At 41.2% G+C, this 27,691-nt stretch overlaps 1 protein-coding gene and 1 long non-coding RNA gene across 2 annotated transcripts in view; one reads left to right on the top strand and one right to left on the bottom strand.

Moving 5' to 3' along the window:
- The window catches only part of LOC124277313 (peripheral plasma membrane protein CASK-like), a 400,363-nt gene that overhangs the window by 164,964 nt on the left and 207,708 nt on the right, over window positions 1-27,691 (bottom strand).
- On the top strand, window positions 4,494-27,223 carry LOC124277314. The gene is made up of 3 exons (XR_006898794.1): window positions 4,494-4,506; window positions 4,794-4,798; window positions 27,160-27,223. It is a non-coding gene; the product is annotated as an uncharacterized LOC124277314 (long non-coding RNA).

Genomic DNA, 27,691 nt, shown 5'->3' with positions numbered 1-27,691 from the left:
AGGCTTGGCATGGAATGTAGTTTGTTAATCGGCTGGTATTTTACCCAATCACAATTATTGGACACATTCATCTCTTAGTGAAATCTTCCGTCGGCAGGACAGTCTGCTCCACAAAACTTCATGTTGGTCACATTGACCCTGTGTATCGTGAACCCACATCCAAATCCCATGTAAACAACAGTGGTGAGTGAGTGAGTGAGTGAGTGAGTGAGTGAGTGAGTGAGTGAGTGAGTGAGTGAGTGAGTGAGTGAGTGAGTGAGTTCTTCCTTTGTATACCACTCAAAGAAGTTAAGGAACACTCAATTCTTTTAAATTACTGTAGTCAGTCAGTCATGCTTAAACAAATCAAGGTCGGTGCAAAACTTATGGTCTTTTGTCAAAATATGATTGTATGAAAAATCTTGCAAAATGGGACTTGAACACAAAAAAATCCCTTTTCTTTCGACAGCAAATGAATACATCTTCAACTTGGTTTTCTATCAAAATTTGAAAATATAATCAAAAATAAAAATAGCATAACCCTTTCGATTCTATACACGGGAGGATAAGAGTTCATTTTATCATTCTATCATCAAAATTCATCAAAACAACTTTGATTTTTCTGATCAAATTTGATCAAATTTCAATGAAACAACTATGATGCATTGATGAAGTTGGATAAAAACTAATTGAAACACAACTTAAATTTTCTTTCGGTTTGATCAAAATTCATCAAAATAACTTTGATTTTCCCTGAAGAAATTTTATTTAAATTCTTCATAACAACTTTGATTTCCTTAATAAAGTTTGATCAAAATTCATAGAAACTACGCTGATTCCTGTTGTTTCACCACATAATGATGACCAGTTTCAGGGAAATATCACAATGTCATCCATCAGTCATGACATATCATTCAGGACTGCAACGAAAAGTAACTTATAACTTTCACAATGGCGACATACACCATGTTTTCAGACTTGCTGGTGTTGATGCTGTGAAATTTGATGCAAGGAAATTTATCCTTATTCCTAATTTTGTAACATAAGAATGATATATTACTCCCTAAAATAACAGCAGCTTGTCATATTGACATCTGAAAATGTCGGCCACAGAAAATCACTGCACTAATTATGAAAAACAGACTTGAATTTCCCCTTAAAGGGAGCTAAGAGGTAGACCAATTACTATGATGGATTTTTCATCGTTGTAGGAGACTTGAGAGGATTATTCCCTGCACACTATTAAGCATTAGCTCCTAAACATGTTATAATGTTCAGTAATATCCCACACCATGCGAGTTTTTAAATTCTTTGTAACTTGAAATTTTTAAAACGTGTGTCAAATTATGCTGGTGGGGGGGACAATGATTCTGAGGACTTGAAAGGTCATATCTCCATAACATGTGCGCTATAATTGCCTCAAAAATGAAGCAAACTTCGATGGGTTTGAGAAGATGAGCGAAATGAGGAAACTGGATAACTTCGTTCAGTCTGTCGTGAATATTGAATACCAATTTATTGGTCAGGTGACCTAGGAATCCCAGTTGATGCTACTAAATCTGACATAATCGAACACTTTTGGCAGACCTGCAACAATGTACGGCATGTTGGGAAATAGTAATGAGACAATTTGTCCCCTCGACATGAAATTTCCCCCCTGATTGGCAGTCCTTGCAGAACGTTATGCTCGACCTCATCAACACATCCCACCTGCCGGTTCGTCATATCACTCAACACCTTTTTCCTATACATTTTAAATGATGGATGACACCTAATGGTGTGAACCTGATCATGTGGGGAAAAAATAAACAGAAGACGTGGACAAGACATCCGCGACCGGGGAGCACCTGTCCGTCAACAACAAACAGCGGTAATATTGGCTAGTGTCCAGGTGGGACAACTCACGTAGATCCTGGCAACTAAGCTCAAAGTGAGCAATTATATCTGAAGTAGATCCTCTGTCTGTTGCCATGGAAACTGACCAAATGGCAATGTCAGCAAGTGTCCAGGTGGGACACCTAAGAGAGTTCTTTGCAACTAAGCTCAATGTTGGCAAGTATATTTCAAGTAGATCCTGTGTCTGTTGCCATGGAAACCGACCAAATGGCAATGTCAGTGAGTGTCCAGGTGGAACACCTCAGAGAGATCTTTGCAACTAAGCTTAAAGTTGGCAAGTATATTTCAAGTAGATCCTCTGTCTGTTGCCATGGAAACCGACCAAATGGCAATGTCAGTGAGTGTCCAGGCTAGCTATTCTCGAAACGTTCGTAGCCCTACGAATTTCTTAAGCCCATTCTTAACACATTGGCTACGATCAAAGTTAAGAATTCTTAGGGCTACGAAGGTTTCGAGAATAAGGTCCCAGGTTGACACCTCAGAGAGATCCTTCTACCTGACCTCAAAATGAGCAATTATGTTTAAAGCATAGAGTAATCAAAATATTGTTGGACAAATATAACGCCGGTCAACTTTAGTAAATCTGAAGTCAATCCTGTAGTGGTTTGTATAGGCAGGACCATCATGGCACAATTATATCTGAGGTCAACTTGAGTAAATCTGAAGTACTTCCACTGATGGTCTGTACACGCAGGCCAAGCACAGACTCGAGTACTGGACAGTTATAACCAAGGTAGACAGGAGTATATCTAAAGCACTCTGCGGACTTTGTATTATTGGTACAAGTTCAGAGTCAGCTCTGTCTTAGACAACATAACCATTCTGTGCATTGATACCAAGTGGGCACTGAAAGAACTTGTTCACTGGACTGTATGCAAATGCTGGAAGCATGACCCCTTTTACCTATATTTGATTGGCTACTACAGAAACCATGGCTTTTGATTTGAGCCTTGACAATAGTATTTACAAGCTATCAGAATGTCACTCTCCTTGACAATAGCTCTTAATGTCAAATATCTAATGTATAGAGATTTGTTAATTCAAGTGTCTCAAAAGACCCAACATATCACGGCTATCTGATAAAAGCTACAAACATCCAATGGCTTACTTTTATCAATAAATTTAAATATTTTAGCTTGCAGGATGTTGAAATTCCAGTAATCATCAAAAATCGTTCTTCACACAGTAACCAATGTCTGGTGTAAATAGTGCAGCTAACTAGCTGCAGCAGCAGAGAATACAGTGATGTCATGTAATTGTGATGTCAGGACAACCAATAACATCGGAATTGTCTGTGATGCAATTTCATTGTCTTGATTTCAACTTAGTGATATTTCCTATGGGAGACAGTGCAGGATGATAAAAGCACTTGTCTCTGGACCTTGACACTTCATCTTGTGTTCTAGTGTGTTATACATGTCCATGTTATTTCAATAAATATTACTGGCCAATTTGCCGTAACTTTTACAGCTCCATTTAGGAAGTCAGGTCACTCTCTCAATCCGTAGCATCAATAGCTGCTATCAGCAGTAGGAACTAGGTACCGGGAATTCCCGTATTTAAGCCTCGGGCTTAAATATGGAAAATCACTGCTCTAGTGATGAAATATTTTAACCATATTTAAGCCCAGGGCTTAAATTCGAAAATGCGTAATATGTTGATAAAATAAAAAGAATCGTTTTTTTTAAAACTCTTTTATCAGGAAACTGGTCTATAAATTCAAAATTGAAAGACCACATGGTTCAGTTTAACTGCAACTGCAAGCACATCACAGGGGTTAAGATGATCAATTTCTGTCACTAATAACTGCCCTGTAACTGGTGTCCAAAATGGTCTGTAAACGTGATAACCTCGCAGAGGCTCTACTAATGTTAAAAACGTCGAGATTCACTGTGCGTTTGGAAAGGGGCGTCACTCTAAACACCCAAGAATTAAATCCAAATTTAAGCCCATGGGCTTAAATACGGAAAAAAAATCCCATATTTTAGCCCATGGGCTAAATTTCACGTGGGCCTAAATACGGGAAGTCCCAGTAGCATCTAGCCAGTGAGTACCAGTTATAAATTTGAATTGTATTTTTTTAACATTGCATATTTAAAGAGGACTTAAAGTGGAGAATGGGTCAAGCATGTGAATGCCTTTTAGAAAATGGTCAAACATAATAAGTACAAAAGACTATCAAAAAAACAACTGTGGACTGGGTTCAAATGGAATGTGTTTGAATCTTATAACAATAATTATACAATGTAACATATGTTATGTTTGGGAATACACATTATCAGGAAGTACAATTTCTTGTACAGTTCAGGATAATGTCCCATCCGGGATTTGAACACACACTCTCCAAGTGAGATACCTTGTCATCAGCACAGAGTCAGGGATCTCAGATACGTGTAAATGGCCATTACCTTCCTTGGTGGGTGTCATCTCAGACATACCATATGTTACATCTGACTGCTTCCTGAAAGCCATTGTGTATTCATAGCTTTGGCTATGGAAGTCATGCCAATTTACACTTATCGGTGGGGTACACAAAGCATGTGATCTAGACTACCAGTTGCCGGAATTCCATTTTAGTGGAAGCCTCAGTGAATGGTTTAGGTTGCTGCATATTCCAGCAAGATTTTTTTTGTGTGTGTGTGTGTGTGTGTGTGTGGCACCAGAAATGGGCTTCACACGTTGTACCCATGTCGGGTCTTCAGCGTGACGAGTGAAAGCTTTAACCACTACGCTACACCACCGTCCCTGGGTGTGAAAGAGAGGATGTGAGTGAGTGAGTGAACATGTGTGCGGGGATGCATTCGCACTCGCAAGAGGTATGTTTGTGAAGAGTACACAGAAACTAGGATGAAATGTGTAGCAGCTTTTCCATCCTCAATGCTGTATTGTGTCTTGTATGACATTACTGAAACAAACAGTTTTGGTAGAAAAAACTGAAACACAATTTTCAATGTTCCTTAACATCAATACAGTTTCAAATCCTCTGTCCATATTTTTTCATGCAGCCAAATATATACGGTAAGGGGATCTTAAAATTGTTTAACAACAGTGAAAGCAACACAAAATAACAGTAAACTATAAGTGCTACTGCTTCATTAACCTATAAATCACAAGATACCAACATCATGGGTCCAGGATGACTATCACGACATGACGGTACCATGATACCCGGGCTTTCAAGGATGCCGAGACGTGTTATGGTGGTTATAACTATGCACAAATTCAAAAGCACATAAATATTAATGATCTCTTTGTGTGTCATGGTCCACAGAGTCTTGGGACAGGATCCATTCATCAGAAAAATATACAAAATTATTTGAACCACATTAGTCAAATACAGATTATCAGGGCTTATTCTCACAAGGGAATAGCCTATATATATACCTGTGGCCCAATAGCCTGTGAACCTGGGATAGAATAGCCTGTAAATCCTGGGACAATAACCTGTAAACCTGGGGTACAATAGCCTGTAAACCTGGGGTACAATAACCTGTAAACCTGGGGTACAATAGCCTGTAAACCTGGGGTACAATAGCCTGTAAACCTGGGGTACAATAGCCTGTAAACCTGGGGTACAATAGCCTGTAAACCTGGGGTACAATAACCTGTAAACCTGGGGTACAATAACCTGTAAACCTGGGGTACAATAGCCTGTAGACCTGGGGTACAATAGCCTGTAAACCTGGGGTACAATAACCTGTAAACCTGGGGTACAATAACCTGTAAACCTGGGGTACAATAGCCTGTAAACCTGGGGTACAATAGCAGGGGTACAATAGCTAGTGAACCTGGGGTACAATAGCCTGTAGACCTGGGGTACAATAGCCAATAACCTGTAAACCTAGTGAACCAGGGGCACAATAAACTGGGGTACAATAGCTAGTGAACCAGGGGCACAATAAACTGTAAACCTGGGGTACAATAGCCTGTAAACCTTGGGCACAATAGCCTGTAAACCTGGGGTACAATAGCCTGTAAACCTTGGGCACAATAGCCTGTAAACCTTGGGCACAATAGCCTGTAAACCTGGGGTACAATAGCTAGTGAACCTGGGACAATATAGCCTGTAAACCTTGGGCACAATAGCCTGTAAACCTTGGGCACAATAGCCTGTAAACCTGGGGTACAATAGCTAGTGAACCAGGGGCACAAAAGCCTGTAAACCTGGGGTACAATAGCTAGTGAACCTGGGACAATATAGCCTGTAAACCTTGGGCACAATAGCCTGTAAACCTTGGGCACAATAGCCTGTAAACCTGGGGTACAATAAACTGTAAACCTTGGGCACAATAGCATGTAAACCTGAGGTACAATGGCCAGTGAAATCCTTGGACAATAGCCTGTAAACCTGGGGTACAATAGTCAGTGAAACCCTGGGACAATAGCCTGTAAACCTAAGGTACAATGGCCAGTGAACCAGGGGCACAATAAACTGTAAACCTTGGGCACAATAAACTGTAAACCTTGGGTACAACAGACTGTAAACCTGGGGCACAATAGCCTGTACACTTTGGGCACAATAGCCTGTAAACCTTGGGCACAATAGCCTGTAAACCTGGGGTACAATAGCTAGTGAACCAGGGGCACAATAGCCTGTAAACCTTGGGCACAATAGCCTGTAAACCTTGGGCACAATAGCCTGTAAACCTGGGGTACAATAGCCTGTAAACCTTGGGCACAATAGCCTGTAAACCTTGGGCACAATAGCCTGTAAACCTGGGGTACAATAGCTAGTGAACCTGGGACAATATAGCCTGTAAACCTTGGGCACAATAGCCTGTAAACCTGGGGTACAATAGCTAGTGAACCAGGGGCACAATAGCCTGTAAACCTGGGGTACAATAGCTAGTGAACCCGGGACAATATAGCCTGTAAACCTTGGGCACAATAGCCTGTAAACCTTGGGCACAATAGCCTGTAAACCTTGGGCACAATAGCCTGTAAACCTGGGGTACAATAAACTGTAAACCTTGGGCACAATAGCATGTAAACCTGGGGTACAATGGCCAGTGAAATCCTTGGACAATAGCCTGTAAACCTTGGGTACAATAGTCAGTAAAACCCTGGGACAATAGCCTGTAAACCTAAGGTACAATGGCCAGTGAACCAGGGGCACAATAAACTGTAAACCTTGGGCACAATAAACTGTAAACCTTGGGTACAATAGACTGTAAACCTGGGGCACAATAGCCTGTACACTTTGGGCACAATAGCCTGTAAACCTGGGGTACAATAGCTAGTGAACCAGGGACACAATAGCCTGTAAACCTTGGGCACAATAGCCTGTAAACCTTGGGCACAATAGCCTGTAAACCTGGGGTACAATAAACTGTAAACCTTGGGCACAATAGCCTGTAAACCTTGGACACAATAGCCTGTAAACCTTGGGCACAATAGCCTGTAAACCTGGGGTACAATAAACTGTAAACCTTGGGCACAATAGCCTGTAAACCTTGGACACAATAGCCTGTAAACCTGGGGCACAATAGCCTGTAAACCTGAGGTACAATGGCCAGTGAAATCCTTGGACAATAGCCTGCAAACCTGGGGTACAATAGGCAGTGAAACCCTGGGACAATAGCCTGTAAACCTGAGGTATAATGGCCACTGAAACCCTGGGACAATAGCCTGTAAACCTGGGGTACAATAGCCAGTGAACCAGGGACACAATTAGCCTGAAAACCTTGAGTACAATAACCTGTGAAGCTGGGGTACAATAGCCAGTGAACCAGGGACACAATTAGCCTGTAAACCTTGAGTACAATAACCTGTGAAGCTGGGGTACAGTAGTCAGTGAACCAGGGACACAATTAGCCTGTAAACCTTGAGTACAATAACCTGTGAAGCTGGGGTACAATAGCTAGTGAACAAGGGACACAATTAGCCTGTAAACCTTGAGTACAATAACCTGTGAAGCTGGGGTACAATAGCCAGTGAACCAGGGACACAAATAGCCTGTAAACCTTGAGTACAATAACCTGTGAAGCTGGGGTACAATAGCCAGTGAACCAGGGACACAAATAGCCTGTAAACCTTGAGTACAATAACCTGTGAAGCTGGGGTACAATAGCCAGTGAACCAGGGACACAATTAGCCTGTAAACCTTGAGTACAATAACCTGTGAAGCTGGGGTACAATAGCCAGTGAACCAGGGACACAATTAGCCTGTAAACCTTGAGTACAATAACCTGTGAAGCTGGGGTACAATAGCTAGTGAACAAGGAGAACAACAGCCTGGGAACCAAGGTGACAGAAAGCCATCATTATCTCCATAATTTCAGGAAAGTTGAGAAATTGTTATTGATGACTCTATATTCATCCTGTCTCACACTGAGGCAACAGTCATGCCAGCAGAACAATCACAGCTTTAAAGAAGCCCTAGACTCTAGTCAGTTGGGTGTGCCATCATCTTTCAATCTGCCACCGAGCAAACAAGATGGTCCAACAGGGGCTGTAAAGTGTATTGGCATTGGGAGCAAGTTTGAATCTTCTACTGAATCATATGTGCTGAGGCTTTATAGGGGATTGGGTCTTAGCAAGTTTACATCTGCACCTACAGGACTGACTGAAGCGTTAAAGGTGCCCCTCAAGTTGAAAAACATTAATATATTTGGTGATAACAATATCTGATGTGTAAAAAATGCTTTTATCAAAACGACAAGTATATAAAAAGCTACTATGGTATAACTGTGGGATTGCCCTCCATGGCACAGGGCCCATTCACAGTGAGGAAGTTAATTCTGTTCCATACTGTACTTCCTAGTATATATTCATTGATTTCCATAGTTTTTTTTTCACAACATGGCTTAGCTGTAGGCTCCTCTGGCAGCACATCCTGAAAACATCTCTATATTCTCTGTTGCTAATGCATAACACATGTGTGAATGAATGCTGTATGATTTTCCCACAGAATGAGGACCTGTCGTGTCTGCAAGTGGGTGAGGGAGAAAGACTAAGACAATGAGATTTGGGTCATGGCATCAACCTTCCACAACAAGTACTGACATGATGTCAACCCCGGCAGATCAGTGGGACACCCTTCTGACCAGTGGATTACCCTCACACTGAATATTGGTAGTGTTCTGTCACGCCACAGTCGGTCAGGTCAAAGTGAAGGAAACCCGCAATTGACGAGTCGTAAAACTTGCACATGGTTGTGAACAAACTTGAACTGTATTCAGGGGACTGAACTGGGTGGCAGATCTTGCTTGCAAGGTAGATAACTCTGCACAGCACTAATCACTAGGCCCCCCTAGTCCCGTACATTTGGCAGCACCAAAGTGTCTCCAGTCCATATTCCTGGTTTGAATACACAATGGCATTTAGAAAGTTGTCAAATGTAACAAATGTTACAGATTCTTGGTAACATCCGGGATTCAACCCCTCATTTTCAGAGTCAGGCATCTAGTCGCCAGCACACAAAGTCAGCAATCTAACCCACTCGGCCACCGTGGCTTCCACAATATTCTGGTGTCTAAATGAGTGAGAGTAGGGGTGTGAAAGAGTGAGTGAGTGAGTTGGGTTTTATGCCGCTTTTAGCAATATTCCAGCATTATCACGGCAGGGGACACCAAAAATGGGCTTCACCCATTGTACCCATGTCGGGAATTGAACCCGGGTCTTCAGCGTGACGAGTGAAAGCTTTAACCACTAGCCTACCCCACCGTCCCTGGGTGTGAAAGAGAGGATGTGAGTGAGTGAGTGAGTGAACATGTGTGCGGGGATGCATTCGCACTCGCAAGAGGTATATTTGTGAAGAGTACACAGAAACTGGGATGAAATGTGTAGCAGCTTTTCCGCCCTCAATGCTGTATTGTGTCTTGTATGACATTACTGAAACAGTTTTTGTAGAAAAAAAATGAAACACAATTTCCAATGTTCCTTAACATCAAAATAGTTTCAAATCCTTTGTCAATATTGTTCATGCAGCCAAATATATATGGTAATGGGATCTTAAAATTGTTTAACAACAGTGAAAGAAACACAAAATAACAGCAAACTATAAGTGCTACTGCTTCATTAACCTATAAATCACAAGATACCAACATCACCAAGCCAAGATTTGGTATATACAGTGTCTCCACAGATCGCCTACGATCAACATTCCAATATCAACTCCAAAAAAAAGCAAACTTGTAGATGTGTTTCTGTAGCAATCAGTGTCAAGGGGAAATTGGGCCATTCCTTCAGAGTATGCGGGGTAAATACTGACGCCTACAGTAATATGCATCTTAGAACATTAGCTAGCTGCTGAAACAAACTCTGTAGAATAATTACTCTGTCAAATAATTATCTAGGTTAACTTCACTGAAATATATGGGACAAGTCATCAGAATTAATTCTTATATACAAGTTACCAATGTGTTTTTTTTGTTTCTGCAGTTTGAATGTTCTACAAAAGAATCATTAACAGAGCACCAAAATGATTTCATCATACATCGGAGGATACTGAAACAGGTAAGGGACACAACTCTGCAAACTGAAACAGCATTTTGAAACATTTTCTGATGAAAATAAGATGATTATGGGACACAAATAGCAATGATAAAAGCACACCATATCATACAGCAATAGGGGACTTATTACTGACCTACACTGTACCTACCCAACACTGGTTGTCATACATGTCATAGTTGAGAATCCGGCGGGGGTTGTTTGGAAGAGCCCAGCCCTTCTTGATGAGCAGGGTGTCCATGGGTCGGAGGTGAAGGGGCATGGTGTGTACCTGTACTCCTCCCAGGTAGACGCGGTAACGATCTTTCTCTATCATGTTGTGCAGGTGACTCACCATTATAGCAGTCAAAGGCATTGACTTATAGTAACAAACACATGGAACACGACAAACGCTGATCACAGTAGGTATATCCCGTCTTGCATAGAGACATGAACAGTAGCGACAAACACATGTAAACTGACACTTTTTCACATGGCTTTCAACGATTTTCTTTCAAGATGTACCCTCACAATTTTCTTTCAAGATGTACCCTCTTCTCTTTAAAACATTCATGCCTTTTGTATCTCCACTAAAAGTTGCTGGTAAATTTTCCATTTCCATTCACGAAAAGTAATGCACAACTCCGTACAGGGTTTTTCATGTACCCTCCATACCACACATACACTGTTCATCCATATTGTAAACTTTATAAACTTGTTACACGGTCTATTTACACACAAAGTGGCTGAGTTTGGATGATGGTAAAGCCACAGCTGAAAATCAATTGAGATTGGAAATATAATATTGCTATTGGGATAAGGCAAAAATCTTTAAACCAGTCATCAGTCGGGCAGAAACCTTGTATAAAACACTTTCAAAGCCACATTCCAGAAAATATAGCCTTTGAAAATATAAAAAACTTGATTTCCTTTAATCCCTGATTTTTTCACATGCACCATCAAATAATCCACAGCCGAACTCTAACACATAGCTATTGAGAGGAATAGATGTCATCAGCTGAAGTCTGGAAGCAGAACTCACACACAAAAGCAGTTGTGAAGAAGATGCTATCTCCTGACCAGCTGCCAATGAAAGATATAGGTAGATCCAACACTGATCAGATCGCTGGTACTAGCTCCCTGAAAACTCCCTCACACAGGCTCGGTCATCAGCTGAAACAGTGCTGGTTTGCATAGATCCCAAATTGTGAGTTTAAGCCAGTCAGATGAGGGTACAGATCCCATCTAGATAGAGCAGAAGCATCACCACATGAAAGTTATTGCATAGCAGTAGGTTTGAGGAACCACCATAGTACGCTCTTGTCTAGCTAGTACTGAGAGTGCCCTCTTTCCACGGTAAGAAAGTTGCCCTCCCAAAATTTGATTTACAAATAATCAATGAGGTTGTATTAAGTTTGAGGAAAAAAGGGTAAAAATGGTGCATCTTGATCAATGGAAGTGAGTAAAGTTTAATAAAGCAGCTTCAGGGGTATGTGTGGAGATTACATATTCCTCACCACAACCAACCTGTGATAATCAATATGAAACAGCCATTTAAGAGGCTTTTGTAAGCATAGCCTGCAATTTAGTATCCAATTTGACATACTACGAGATCTCATCTCGTTTCCTAACCCATTGCCTTCTGTACCACATAGTCTACACAAATTGTACCACCTCCAAACTATATTTTCTTCCCAAATAAGCGAAAACACAATTTCGAAAGTTGTCAGATTAGATGAACTGGTTTCCTGTCTCTATGTGAAAGCTCGATATTTTGTAATCAGTCTATGTGATGCCTGCTGCCACAGTCCTGCTATCACGACTAATGCATCCCGAGCAGACGCAATAGGCAGTGTTTGTGCTCCTTCGGGCAAGACGGTGTCTTCGATGAGCTGTCGTGTAATGCAGCCAAAGCCAGGTGTATCAACGTGAGACGCTCTCTAGTTTGGAAGACCTTGTTCCCCTCCTATTGATCTGGACCACATTCTCCTGCTGCCTTCAACGTTCTGGGAGCAAAACCACCCACGATGGACGGTGGACGGAGTAATTCCTTACAACCTAGCATATCTCCACAGATGCAGCTAAACAGCATGGGGATACCAATGAATTCACAAGGAGAGCAATACATCCAAGTACTGTCCGCTTCAGCGTGAGATGCTGTATGATAACTCATATATTCACCATCCATTTCATGTCAACTCGGAACCACTCATCTCACTGAGTCTGCACATCCTGATTACACAATTCCGTGTTCCTGTCTTGTACCAACAACGACCGTCTCAGGACTCCCTTGCTACCTTACAGCCGGGAGGGGGGAAAAACTGCTACAATGTGTATCACCTTTTGAGTGGTATAAATAATATATTCACTCCTCATTCTCATTTCTGTGCACTCTTCTCAAACATGCCTCCAGCACAGAACTGGGGCACTCAACTCTCATGGCAATTTTAATATTGTCAACATTTTCTAGAAATGTCCAGAAAATTTAAAGGAATTGATCTAGTCTTTCTATGAATATTTACTTCTTGTATGCAAGATGTGAGCACCAAATTCAAGATAGTAAATGTTAAGGAATATAATGACATTTCAATAATTCAAACTGTTTTTTTTTCTTTTAATTATTGCTTGACAATATAACTGATGTTACCGATATGAGTGTCATTTAATCCTGAAACTGGTTGACAGGATCATTTTATAATGTAACAGCAATACATATTACCATTGATTAGTCCTTAGGGAAATAAATTCATAGCATTGGGTCAGATGCTTGTCGTGTTCCTGACAAACATTTACAACTGATAACATCTTCTAATGTGATAACTGAGAAATATTATCCAAACAACTACACAACATAATTCCAAATGTATGAAATAAAATACTGAATGTCCACGCATTTATATAAATTACTGTTTTTCAATCATTTTAATTTAATGCTGCTTATTTACAATGGATAAAACTGACAGCACATTTTCAAAAGAAAATAATTACATTTTTATCATCTTCACAAATTTCATTTTAACATTGTTTGTTTCCAGGGGCACGTTTTTATTATGGCATTGAGTAACAAAGCACATGTAAATTGTCCATAATCCCTGCATACTGCTGCTGTTCGAAATTTGAATTGACAGATAATTCAAAAGCATTTATTCAAACTTTGTTTGGATATCTCAGCACGGGCTACAATAATGTGAAATAGTTTGGCAATAAAATGGAAGGCATTTGAGCATCTGTGCCAAAACAGCATTCACAGCTAAATGTCACTGATTGAATAATTCAACTGGCACAGGACCCAACCTGTGGATTGCCTCCCGGTTATAAGAGAGGCATCATGGGATATATCTCAACCGATTTACATAGTCTAGTTGCATCTATGTTATTTTGTTGCCAAATATTACACACGTACATTAACAGGACCGATTCGGGTGATCATCTGTGACCAGACAGATCAAAAGTGAAAATTGTTCGATACTTTACACATTTAAATACAGTGTTGTTATTTCCAACTGAACTGGTTCCATGGCTCACGCAAATGGATCGGAGTATTTAGAAAACACTTATTGATCAAACAGCCTCCGAGTAGGAACATTGCACCATATAAACCTTGGAACAACTCATTAATCATAGCGGTCATAACAGGTAATACTTCCTTCAGGGCGAGGAGCTTGGAAGGAAGCATGTCTTGTGGTATTCGATAGTACACATAGCTAGGTTCCAAAGTTCTTAAACGAACACGCAGATAATCACTTCATATCCAAGGAAACTGCCGATTCAATCCGACAAACATTAATTGAAAATAATTACCCTCCACCACAGAATTCAACTGGAGTCACATGTCAACTTTAGAAATATTAACCAACAAAATTTATTTTGAAATTTTAATTTGTCAAGGACCTCTGAACTTTGAGAAGTTGTCGGAATCAAGACCTGTCTGTGGCGTTTTCAACTCCTTCTCACAATGTAAACATGCGTTCACCCTTTCATCCTTCAGCGGTGATCTTTGGGTAGATGCTGAGAGCCTGTGACATCCATTTAGTTTTTCACAACCTTTAAAAGACTCAACCATCAATAACTAACTTGAAAGCGAGATTGATAGCTTTGATCTCATCTATCTGAACTACCTAATTAACTGTCGTGTACACGTCTATCGACTCACTTGGCCAGGCTTGGTTGAAATGAGACAACTTACAACATGCTTACAAAACAATCAACATTCCATATCGCAATTTCAATTTTCACTGTTAAAATGATCTCTCGCTGTTAGGTTATTGATAGTCTGGGTAGCCTCGTTAATCCCGCTATCGGTGTAAAGGCTATTTCTGGAGTGTGGCTTAAACAAAATGCATTTGATGATCGATGTTTATTCCCCTGTGTTAGGAACTGAAAACGTATCATTAGATTACTAGTTATCATATTCAATAAATAAAATCATTAAGGAGTTCTCTGAAAAGTAAAATGATGACGACGATAATACAGGCATTAATTCTTTCAGAACCCCCAGAATCAGGTTAATGGTGACTGAATATTGTTTTATGCCTAAAAGGCTGAAGTTTCTGTCATGCTCAGGCAAAGGCTTGACAATTCTGTTACACTCAGACAAAGGCTTGACAATTCTGTTACACTCAGACAAAGGCTTGACAATTCTGTTACACTCAGACAAAGGCTTGACAATTCTGTTACATTCAGGCAAAGGCTTGACAATTCTGTTACACTCAGACAAAGGCTTGACAATTCTGTTACACTCAGGCAAAGGCTTGACAATTCTGTTACACTCAGACAAAGGAAGCGACAATTCTGTTACACTCAGGCAAAGGCTTGACAATTCTGTTACACTCAGACAAAGGCTTGACAATTCTGTTACACTCAGGCAAAGGCTTGACAATTCTGTTACACTCAGACAAAGGCTTGACAATTCTGTTACACTCAGGCAAAGGCTTGACAATTCTGTTACACTCAGACAAAGGCTTGACAATTCTGTTACACTCAGGCAAAGGCTTGACAATTCTGTTACACTCAGGCTTGACAATTCTGTTACACTGACGACAATTTCTGACAAACTTGACAATTCAGACAAAGCGCTTGACAATTCTGTTACACTCAGACAAAGGCTTGACAATTCTGTTACACTCAGGCAAAGGCTTGACAATTCTGTTACACTCAGACAAAGGCTTGACAATTCTGATACACTCAGACAAAGGCTTGACAATTCTGTTACACTCAGGCAAAGGCTTGACAATTCTGTTACACTCAGACAAAGGCTTGACAATTCTGTTCAGGCAAAGGCTTGACAATTCTGTTACACTCAGACAAAGGCTTGACAATTCTGTTACACTCAGGCAAAGGCTTGACAATTCTGTTACACTCAGACAAAAGCTTGACAATTCTGTTACACTCAGTTACACTCAGGCAAAGGCTTGACAATTCTGTTACACTCAGACAAAGGCTTGACAATTCTGTTACACTCAGGCAAAGGCTTGACAATTCTGTTACACTCAGGCAAAGGCTTGACAATTCTGTTACACTCAGACAAAGGCTTGACAATTCTGTTACACTCAGGCAAAGGCTTGACAATTCTGTTACACTCAGACAAGGTGAGGTGAGGTGAGGTGAAATTGGGTTTAACGTCGTGCTTGAGAATATTTCGCTCATATGACGAACTCAGACAAGGGCTTGATGCTTCTGTCATACTCAAAGGCTTGACAGTCCTGCATATTCTAACCTACTTGCACTTCCCAATATCCCCACTCATCTCCAAGGCAACTGGTCCCAGAATCCCCCTGCTTTTTCATGTGATGTATTCAAAGCCTCCTCTGTTTGTCGACACATACACTCAGCTAAACACATCACACAAGCAGCAGGCTCACTCCTCAACACAAAACAGATCAGAAGTCAGTCCTTCATTTTTACTCAAATCTTACCAAGCCTGTTCAGTTTACCAAGTCAAGCAGAACTCCCCACAAGGAGAATTCCCGAGAACAAAAATTTTATCTGAAATTAATAATATGTATGGAGGGCTATTGTTGAGTGGAGATTCAAGCACCTATAAACATTGCGAGGTTCCACTGCGTTAAGGCATCCTGGTGTAGACTAGTGAGAAATTAGTGAGAAAATTATTGATGTCAGCTTCTCCTTTGGGAGGACTGGTCTATTTCACTCATTCACGATCAGCCAATTTAGACGAGGGAAGCTATTGAAGTTGAAGTTTGAAACAAGGTTTGTCAGCCAGGGGTTAGCACCGTTCCTAGACACAAGCCAGGCAACAACACCTATTAGAACAGGTTATTCAGAGCTTGAGAATTCGGTCATTTTCATCACTTAGTTGAAATTGAACCCATTGAGCACCATTCATATTCGACTGCAGAAATAAAATTTGTCATGTCTGACCGTTCTGTAAAGCTATCAACATAAATGTCTTTGAAGAATTTGCAACTGAGGCAACGAGGTTGAAAGGGTTAATGTCCGGATAAAGAGCATGACAAGGCAGACGGCCTTCCTACACAAAGTACAGGTTCTTGCAAACTTTCAACCAATCCATATTCTGAAGATTTTAATGCTGAAATACCTTTGACCTGGTTTCATGATTCGGGCAACCTATTGCTTAATCTTTTGCTCAAACGTCCAGTTCAATGCCTCTTCCATTTTCCTGCCTTCCTTATTACATCAGCGGGATAGGGAGCTGTGAAAAATGAAGCAAGCTGAACCAGTGTCTGCGAAACCATGCTCATCCTTGTCAGTGTTGGCGCTTTCCCCAACAGGCAGACAAATCAGGAGGGGAAAAAATGTCCCTAATTGTGCGATGTTGTTGAAATTGAATTGTATGTCCAGTCCTCTTGGAGAAATCAACACAGCAAACAAGTCCTGGTGGCATCGGCGACATCAACATTTGGAGGGATGTCTGGGTATCATCACATCAACATTTTAACTTTCGGGAACAATGAAGACACAAGAACGGAGTTTCACATCCAATTCAAAAAGTTGTTCCTGAAGCCACCAAATCATGTTACAGAAAGAAATATCAGTAGAGATCTGGTATACGGAACCAAGACTGATAAATCTACATGAAACCCAGTTTAGATCTGGTGCAGGCAAACCAGGAATGTTACAGAAAGAAATATCAGTTGAGATCTGGTATACGGAACCAAGACTGATAAATCTACATGAAACCCAGTTTAGATCTGGTGCAGGCAAACCAGGAATGTTACAGAAAGAAATATCAGTTGAGATCTGGTATACGGAACCAAGACTGATAAATCTACATGAAACCCAAGTTTAGATCTGGTTCAGGCAAGCAATAATGACTAATTGCTATGAAATTTAAGTTCAAATCTAGTTCAGGCAAATCATAAATGATAAATCTAAATGAAACCTGAGTTCAGATCTGGTGTAGACAAACCATGATAGGTCTACGTGGATTCTGAAGGTGAGGAGGTGAAATGGGTTTTACGTCGTGCTTGAGAATATTTCGCTCATATGACGATGTGCATGCGTGTGTGTGTGTATGTGCGGCTGCTTGTACTAGCCCAGACTTAAGCTGGTTTTATAGTGTTAGCCCACTGAGATACCATGCCGCAGTGAAGCATGAATGCCCCACTCAGACACATTATACTGGCCAGGCAGGGACCAACAAGTACCATATTTGAACGTCTTTTGGCTTGACGCGGTCCGGGATCGAACCCGCGACCTTCCGCACGGAGGCGGTCTCGTGGATTCTGAGCTCTGATTTGGTGCAGGCACCAATGAATGTTACATGTACACGAAAAGTTCAGATCTGGTACAGACCAACCACTCATGGTCGTTCTACATGAGTGAGTGAGTGAGTATGGTTTTATGCCGCTTCTAGCAATATTCCAGCAATATCACGACAGAGGACACCAGAAATGGGTTTCACACATTGTACCCATGTGGGGAATCGAACCCGGGTCTCGTGACGAGCCAACACTTTAACCACTAGGCTACCCCGCCGACCCTCATTCTACATGAAAACTAGTTTAAATCGGGTGAAAATGAACAATGAATGATAGATGTATATGTATTCTGGTACATACAAACCATACATTATACATCAACATAAAGCCTCTTGAGTTTAGAGCTGGCACAGGCAAACCATGCAATGAACAATCATTCAACAAGAAGTAAGAGTTGTTCGTATCTGGGCAGACAGTAACCAGACACTGAACCTGTAAAGTCTGGAGCAGTGAAACCATTGATTGATGTTCACAACACCTACAACTCTGAGGTTAAAACATTTGCTACACAGTACAGACCAACTTTTGATTCCCCAAACAGGTAACATACATCAGGCCCATTTTCGGCATCTCTAGCCCAGATATTGCTGGAATATTGCTATAAGTGGCTAAAAAATAAACTCATTTACTCACTCACTCATTCACTCTACAGGCAAAACACACAGTGACTGCTTCATGATGGTAAAGCAAGCCAATTAAACATGAAACTTGTCTGTCTTTGATGTGGAGACTTCAAATACAATGAAAACCAATCCTGATTTCCTTTTAAGGAGATTGTGCAATCGCATTCTTCACACTTGATAAAGCTTCAAATTAACAGACTTTGATCATATTTGATATTTTCTGTCAACATAAACAGGATTACGTTCCTAAATGGTGGACATTATGCACAGAACTTGTTGCTGAAGATTTGTTTACTGGGATAAAACCCCAACAGCAATCAAGCCATGAAAACCATGCTATGCGATGATGATCCCAGATTACATCACAAGGCTGGACACTCTCATCATCAACAGGGATTAGATGTCAGTACTTTTCTATCCAATTTCACACCAATCATTCAAAACAAGGATCAAAAGTTTTGAATGGCCCCACGATGCCCTTGATTAAACTTTTTTCTTTTCGATTTAGAACCAGGTTTCTTTCAGTATCTGCTAAGATGGTTGTGAACATGGGAAGGAATTGGGATCTTGGAGAAGTCAGATGAGGTGGTTTCTTGGGGAGTTAGTGATGGAAGAAGAGTGAGTGAGTGAGTCAGTGGAGTGGAGCGGAGCGGAACGTGTGAGTGGAATGCTGAGTGAATGAGTGAGCATGACAGTGCATAGATGAGGGGAGGGATGGGTGAGTGAGTGAGCCAGTAAGCAGAAGGATGGGTGAGTTAGTGAGTGAGTGAGCAGAACGATGGACTAGTTAGTGAGTAAGCAGGATAGGTGAGTGAGTGAGTGAGTAAGCAGAAGGATGGGTTAGTTAGTGAGTGAGTAAGCAGAAGGATGGGTTAGTGAGCAAACATGCCAGCGTGACAGAGTGGGTCGATGAGAGTGAAGAACAGTAAAAGAGGCAGAGAGGCAGAATGGGTGACCGGGTGAATGATTTGACGACTGGCTGGATGAGTGGGTGAGTGGATGGGTGAGTGAGTGGCAAGATGGCTGATTGTGTGAGTGAGTGGATGGGTGAGTGATGAGTAAGCGAGGGGGAAAATGGACTTGCAAGTGAGAGCATCTGGTCTAAGTGTCACAAAAAACCTGCACCCACATACATTGCAACAAGGTTTCTGAAAGTTCTCACTAAACTTGATCAGCAAGGCAGTATGTTCATAATTTCATCTCATTTTCTTACAAAATAATTGACATTTCAGAAGCAACAAACTTCATAGTTCAGTAAGTAGCAATTCTTGAAAACTTTCCAACATAAAATCCCATGAATGAGAGATTTCAGATAAATATGTCGAAAGTTATTGTTAATGTTGCCTGGACCAAGCACAACCTGGTCCTTCCATCTAATGATGCTGATGCTGATGCTAGGAATTCAAGATGTTCCACTGAATGCTCTCTTCATGCTGGAAAAAGATTTGGGCAGCATGGAAGCTGTTTTATAATTTTCTCTCTGCTCTTTAGTGATGATTAAAGCAATCATCTTTCTCCTGCGTGCAAACAGTCCCAGGTCTATTGCAGACTAACACACCAGCCAGATACTATAAGATAATAAAATGTAATTACCTGCGTGATAAATCACTATATCTCCCTGCCTCTCTAAAAAATATGACTGTGATTGGTAGGTTGTATCGCATTTCTATGAAGATAATGGCTTATATCAGGAATATATACTCATTAAGGAAATTTGTGCAACATTCCTGCACAGTCTTATTTCAAAATTACCGTTCTTACGAATAGATATCATGGTAACTGAATCACTGCGATTTTAAGAAACTGATCTCCTGTTATCTGTAAGATAGACAGATTTTGACACAAACAAACATGACAAATGGAACCACGTGCCACTGTGGTCCATGTCTGGCACAGTGATGGAGGCATACAATCAAACTATAAAAGATGAGTGTTTGGGGGGAAGCTGTTTCATTACCCACCTGGCTAGAAATGACTAATACAGTTTTTATGTGTATAAGTGCAAATATGACTTGATAAACACCAATGCCTTCTCCAGGTCATCCTGAAGGCATTGTCATACAAAGGTTATTGTAAAGGCAACACAGGAAAGACATCACTCAAGAAATTATTGTGTTTGTTTGTTTCTTGTTAAGGCGGGGCGGTGAGGTAGCCTAGTGGTTAAAGTGTCAGCTCGTCACGCCGAAGACCCGGGTTCAAATCCCCACATGGGTACAATGTGTGAAGCCCATTTCTGGTGTCCCCCGCCATGATGTTGCTGGAATATTGCTAAAAGCGGCGTAAAACCATACTCAGTCAGTCTTGTTAAGGCTGTAGTCGGGAAATATTCCAGCCATATGGTGGGAGTTTGTAAATAATCGAATCTGGAGATGATGACAACATAGCTAAGATTGTTGAGATCAATGCACAGTTACCATCTTTTAAGACACAGTCGTGATCAGTGCATTTTTTGTAAAGGGAAGCTTAAAAAGGATAAGGAAATTTTGAGTAATAGAGAAATTATTACACTCCCATATGTATAACACTGATTTATTTCCCACTCAGGAAAAACGAGAATTAATAAAATCAGTATGACACACACATTCTCGAAGCCTGACACGTAGTGTCTGAATATATATAATTTCGATTCAAATAAATAACTCTATAAAACTGAAAAGGAGCCCCAGTATGATGGGAGATTCCACCTGTACCTGAGGAAATCTAGGCTGGCTTAATTTAGGGCTGTAGTATTGCAGGGAGGGCTGAGTAGAAATGATAGGGTTAAGGGACGATGAGGGGCGGTGGGGTAGCCTAGTGGTTAAAGCATTCGCTCGTCACGCCGAAGGTTGAAATCTGTAAAGTAAGTGGGACATATTTTAAAGGTGTAGTTACAGTTTCGGTAGCGATGTGTGGCATCAACAAACACGGAATTGTTTTCCTGTTTGTGTGAATTGTTTGAGTAGCTGGTGTTACCTTAGATCAGACAACAGACTCGGAAGTTGCTTAGTGGTTAAAGCGTTCGCCCGCCATACTGAAGACCTGGGTTCGATTCCCAACACGGTTACAATGTGTGAAGCCCATTTCTGGAGTCCCCCGCTGTGATGTTGCTGGAATATTGCTAAAAGCGGCATAAAACCATATTCACTCACTCACTCAGGGACGATGAAGAAAGAGACTAACATTCTCATGTAATTTATTCTCTGTATTTATGCCATGTTGCAGCTAATGAACGTAGGTATTTAAACTGAACACAGGCCTTGATAGAAGACTGACTGACTGAGTTTTGGTTTTACGCCGCTTTTAGCAATATTCCAGCAACATCACGGCGGGGGACACCAGAAATGGGCTTCACACATTGTACCCATGTGGGGATTCGAACCCGGGTCTTTGAGCCAACGCTTTAACCACTAGGCTACCCCACCGCCCCCCTTGACAGAAGAGCAGGCACAACCAAGATGGTCAGGATATGAAGTAACTAGTGGTGATGTGGATACAGTGTTTGCCTGGGTAAGGAAGGATGGTGGTTCAATCCCCTGTTTTTATCATACCATAAGATGGTATTCTTTCCTGCCTGATGTTCAACAATTGGGGGTTAAGACAGATTGTCTCTGAATCAGTATATTGAGTCTGAGTGGGGTATCTTTGATGAATGTCATGGTAGCCTAGTGGTCTGTGACTATAAAGCCAACATAAGTCAAGACCAGAACACACAGACACACTCCAACATGTAGGGTAACCTATTACTCTCTATGTAAGGCATCTGGGACCATATTCCCCATGATATCCCAAATTGACAAGCACAATGAAAACGACCATTTTGAGATGCTTGCAGCGAGGGTCAAGGTTACCCCCAGGCTACTATCGGCAACATCGGTTGACACTGAATTAGAAGAGGCTGCATAATAAGGGGCGGAATAAAACACGAGGCATCATGAAAATCAAAGCGTCTTCTCTTCCCTGCCGACAATTGACTTCTTTCAGTGGTCTGATTTATCTCCAAATATTTTTTGTGTCAGAGTCGGAGCCAAGTTGCCCAGTAGACATGCTCAAAATCCCGGTTCAGGTACCTCCATCCCATTTGTTCGATATCCTCCCCATGTACACTACAGTCCCACGCAAAAACATCAAAGGCCCGCTTCTAGAGTGAAAAACAACACTCAGTGAGTCAATGTGGCCAGCTCCTTTCTTAGTTCAGAAACATTGAGTGAGTGAGTGAGTGAGTGAGTGAGTGAGTGAGTGAGTGAGTGAGTGAGTGAGTGAGTGAGTGAGTGAGTGAGTGAGAGAGAGAGTGTTTACCCATGTTTTTATCAGTATAACCTGGGCTTCATGGAATGAGACAGGTTGTCTCAAAGCTTGGCATGATATGGAACCACATTGATTGATTGATTGAATGATTGATTGATTGATTTGCTGGGAAGGGGACAACAGGAAAGGAAACAGGTTGTCTAAAAGCTCAGGTAGTAAAATGGACCACATAGTGATTGACTGATTGATTGGGCAAGGGACACCAGGGTAGGAAACTGGGCAATGAGATGGTCACATGGCGAGTGTGTGACTGAGATGAACATTGTGACACAAAGATCAAGCTTCGGCGTACAGGAACAAATCCAGTCTCATTCTGCATGACAAAGAGATCAAAATTTGAAATTATCAACACCAGACCAGTCTTGATTCCATTTGCCTTAAGTGCCAAAACAGAATACCAGTAAGTCTCAGGAAGTCAGTACTGACACAGGGGCAACCACATCCTGATCTTGAGTGAGTGAGTGAGTGAGTGAGTGAGTGAGTGAGTGAGTGAGTGAGTGAGTGAGTGAGTGAGTGAGAGTGAGTGAGTGAGTGAGTGAGTGAGTGAGTGAGTGAGTGAGTGAGTGAGTGAGTGAGTGAGTGAGTGAGATTTTACAATGCTTTATTTGCAGTAATACAGCAATATCATGGTGGGGTACACCCGAAATGGGCTTCACTCATTGTAACCATGTTGGGAATTGAACCCAGGTCTTCGGCATGACAGGTGAACACTTTAACCACTAGGCTACCTCCTACTCCTCCTGATCTAAGGTAACACCAGCTACTCACACAATTCACACAAACAGGAACAAATTTCCGTGTTTGTTGATGCCACAAATCGCTACCGAAACTGTAACTACACCTTTAAAATATGTCCCACTTACTTTACAGATTTCAACCAACCATTCCATTTCGTATTTATAGGAAATTATGAAATTTCTGTCTCTGTTATCAGACTGACATATAATTTGAGAGGTATGAAACATTAAATCATAAGATCTACAAAATATTTGTAATTATGTTCCTGGAATCCAGTGATTGCAACTCTGAGTTAACCTCTGATAGTCACATCTCTTGTATCTCTCCCCAACTGAAAACATCCCTCGTAATGGGAGATTACACTGGTATTCACTTTACCAGTAACCCTTTAGGGAGGGATGAGTTTAAAAGTTAGACTATATCTATTGTCGACTTCTTGTCTCGGCTGACACTATTAATCACCATTGTCTAGAACCTGTACATAATTGGAATAACTTCGCTGAATTTTCCCATTGATGGTAAATAACTCCATGAATCTAATAGGGAGCATAGACACGTTGCAAATGTTGCCGAAAGTCCTTCAGATAAAACAGTAGAGGCAGGGCTGAGACTGGCTTAATGAAGCACCCTCTGCCGCAGCCAGGCTCTCATTGTCTTCCAGACGCCGCCACGGTATAGCAGTTTCCTGAATACTCGTACTCGCAGATGAGGAATTTCACTACACAATACAACCATTCAACATCACAAGTTCCTGCATCAAACGATGTATTGTTGATGGTAATGCGTGTATGAATATCCATTGGTTACTATAAGATGACTTTTACAAGCATCCCTGTGGATGGTGATGGCCAATCTTGGATCATTAAGACTCCTTGATTATTGAGTAAGATGATCTCGAAGTTTGTAATGAATTTATAACATTACTGGTGTTCTATGGCATCCGACTAACAAACTTGGTGTGCTCATTAGACTTCATCATGCAATTATCATTGTGAATACAGAGAAGGGTTATAGCATCAGGTCTCACAACATCGATCATACTCTGGCTTTCATTTGCTCATGTCCGAACCTTAACCTTGACTTTGAATTTCATCATGTTTTTAATGATGCCTTCCACACAACTTTTACAGCCATGTGCTTGCACTTATATGTGCGGCTGAAACTACCTGAACGTATGTTGCTGTCACTGTCCTAGATCTATGTACTAGAACATGGATCCGACCTCAGAACAGTGTATTAGAAGGTCAATTACATCCATCAAAATTCAGTATCAAGTGTCCATGGTATGGATCCGACCTCTGTATTAGAAGGTCAAGTACATCCATCAAAATTCAGTATCAAGTGTCCATGGTACGGATCCGACCTCTGTATTAGAAGGTCAAGTACATCCATCAAAATTCAGTATCAAGTGTCCATGGTACGGATCCGACCTCTGTATTAGAAGGTCAATTACATCCATCAAAATTCAGTATCAAGTGTCCATGGTACGGATCCGACCTCTGTATTAAAATTGTATTAGAATGTCAATGTCAAGGATCTGAACACTTTATTGGAAAGTCAAGAAAATGTATCTTAACCTTAACAGAAGAAAGATATTGCCAGTTTGTAAATCCCTCATCAGTTACAGCTGGAAAGTCACATCATAAACCGTTGCATGAAAACCTCCTTTTAAGTAAAAAGTAGTCTTGTGGTGAACTGGGTGAAAAGGAGAACAGTATCTCCTCTCCACAAATTGTTGAGATCTTGCAGCAATATCGTCAGTGGAGCAGCAGAACATCATACACAACAACCGAACAACTCAATAAGATGTTCTTAAACTTCTTTTGTGTAATATACATTACGATCCCAATCATATATACCTCATCCAATAAACCAACAAATATCCTATCAATACAACCATTGTGTTATCAGGTCTTCCAGCTCAATGTTTCTGCGAACCCCACGTAGCCGGACACCAGCCAAGAACATGATTACCGCCACAATGGTTATTTAAATCCAGGACTCTAGAAAGCAATTGCAAATGCATGTCTTTACCAAGCAATTGTCATATTTTCAGAATGCATCATTATACTATTTGAATGAGAAGAGATAACTTTTCAGCAAGTCAATTTCATCAGGCTCATAAAGAAGCCTTCTTTGTAAGCAGTAGCTGCAGGGCTGGAAGCCCTATCCTCCTTAGTTCATGTACCATGTGGAGGAAGACTTTCACTGAACAACGACCGTAATAGAAAGTCAGAATGTAGGCTAAAGCTGGGTAGAGTTTGGTCTACAGGAGCAGAAAGGATGCCTTTGATTACAACCAATCCTTTCCCCTCCCTGTACCCATTCATCAATGTCCGAAACCACATCAATTTTCATGATTTTTCCAAAGAAACCGATTTGGAGTTACACTGAAAGATTCCATTCGAACACACACAACAACTTTCTGTCAAGCAGAATTTATGAGTTACAAATATGATTTGATCAAAAAGTAAGATGGTTCAGGAAGGGGTAATTTTTTTGTCAATTTCCAGCACACAGGAAGCTCCTATAGATAGTGCATCGTCCATTATGAAATTGCTACGATATTGACACAAACTTCTTTGGACTGAAATCCTCTCAACTTCCCAATAACACTGTGTACATAATGTTCAGCAAGTTGGAGGCATGGACGTCATCAACAAACGAGTTAATTGTATTAAAACTGGCACTAGTCTATCAAGAGCGGCAAATCCACAGTAAAACGGCATTAGCGCCATCAACGGCAGCCTCTGTTTGGTGTTCTGGGTTTACGAGGGGCACTAGTACACTGGCAAATGAAAGAATCATCTGTTTTTAGTCTTTACAATAATGAATTCTTGAATATAGGATGTATTTTGGGAATTTCCAAGAGTTGAACTTCTACTGTAGAAGTAGGTGTCCTGTACAACAAAATAATGCTTCATTGACTCCAGCTGCCAGGGACGTGCAATAACCTTGCACTGGGGTTGTATGACGCCATTAATCTCAGTTGAGTGAAGTTTAATGCTCTGTCTGACATAAACTACTGGGTAGAGTGAGTGAGTGAGTGAGTGAGTGAGTGAGTGAGTGAGTGAGTGAGTGAGTGAGTGAGTGAGTGAGTGAGTGAGTAGTTACCCATGTTTGTATCAGCATATTGCTCAGTCTGACATAAACTACTTGGTAGAGTGAGTGAGTGAGTGGTGGGGCAAAGGATGAGGAAAGTAGGCAGTGAGATGATCACATGGAGTGAGTGAGTGAGTGAGATTAAGGTGGGGACACACAGATCAAGCTTCACCAGTGAATGAGTTGTGTATCACTTCTTTCACACATATCTAGTGGGAATGAACAGAGGCTTAATGGGCAAGCACACTATCCGCTGGACTAACTCATCCCCCTTTGAAAAGAAAGTGAGGTCCAACCAGAGTGAGTGACAGGGATGAGAATGAAGTTTTGAGAAAAACTCTGAAAACTAGCCGGGGGCTTAGCATCTATCAGATTTAGACGAATCACAAAATGACCCTTGGCCTGATGAAATTCCCCGAATTCCGCGGATCTGCGGAGAATTCTCATCCCTGGAGTGAATATTTGAATGTCATGTGACTCTGAACAGAGTTCCTGTCGTATCATGTATCAGCCTGGTGTGGAAGGAAAGTGAAAAGTGACGCCAACATTTATCACTTGGGTGACCACTAGCATGGGTCTGGCGCTGACAAATCTTAAAGTCATAATCAAGGTGTGCCAGGATTTAAACCCAACGGTAGTTCCATACAGTGAACCTTGGCCACCTGTTACAGAAGGTGTCCAGAAGGAAGAATGGGTTTGACAAGTTGCCTTGAAACCCATGTTGTGTACCCAACAGGAGTCAGTTAGTAAAGTTTTTGCCTGAGCGAGTGAGGGAGTGAGTGAGTGAGTGAGAGTGAATATGGTTTTACGTTGCTTTTAGCAATATTCCAGCAAAATCACAGCAGGGGACATAAGAAAGGGCTTCACACATTGTGCCAATGTGGGCAATCGAAC

This window comes from Haliotis rubra, unplaced genomic scaffold (assembly GCF_003918875.1).
Source record: "Haliotis rubra isolate DU_JTF1 unplaced genomic scaffold, ASM391887v1 Scf22, whole genome shotgun sequence".
Classification (NCBI taxonomy): Eukaryota; Metazoa; Mollusca; class Gastropoda; order Lepetellida; family Haliotidae; genus Haliotis; species Haliotis rubra.
Note: the sequence above shows the minus strand (reverse complement) of the source record. Positions and strands in the feature narration are given on the sequence as shown.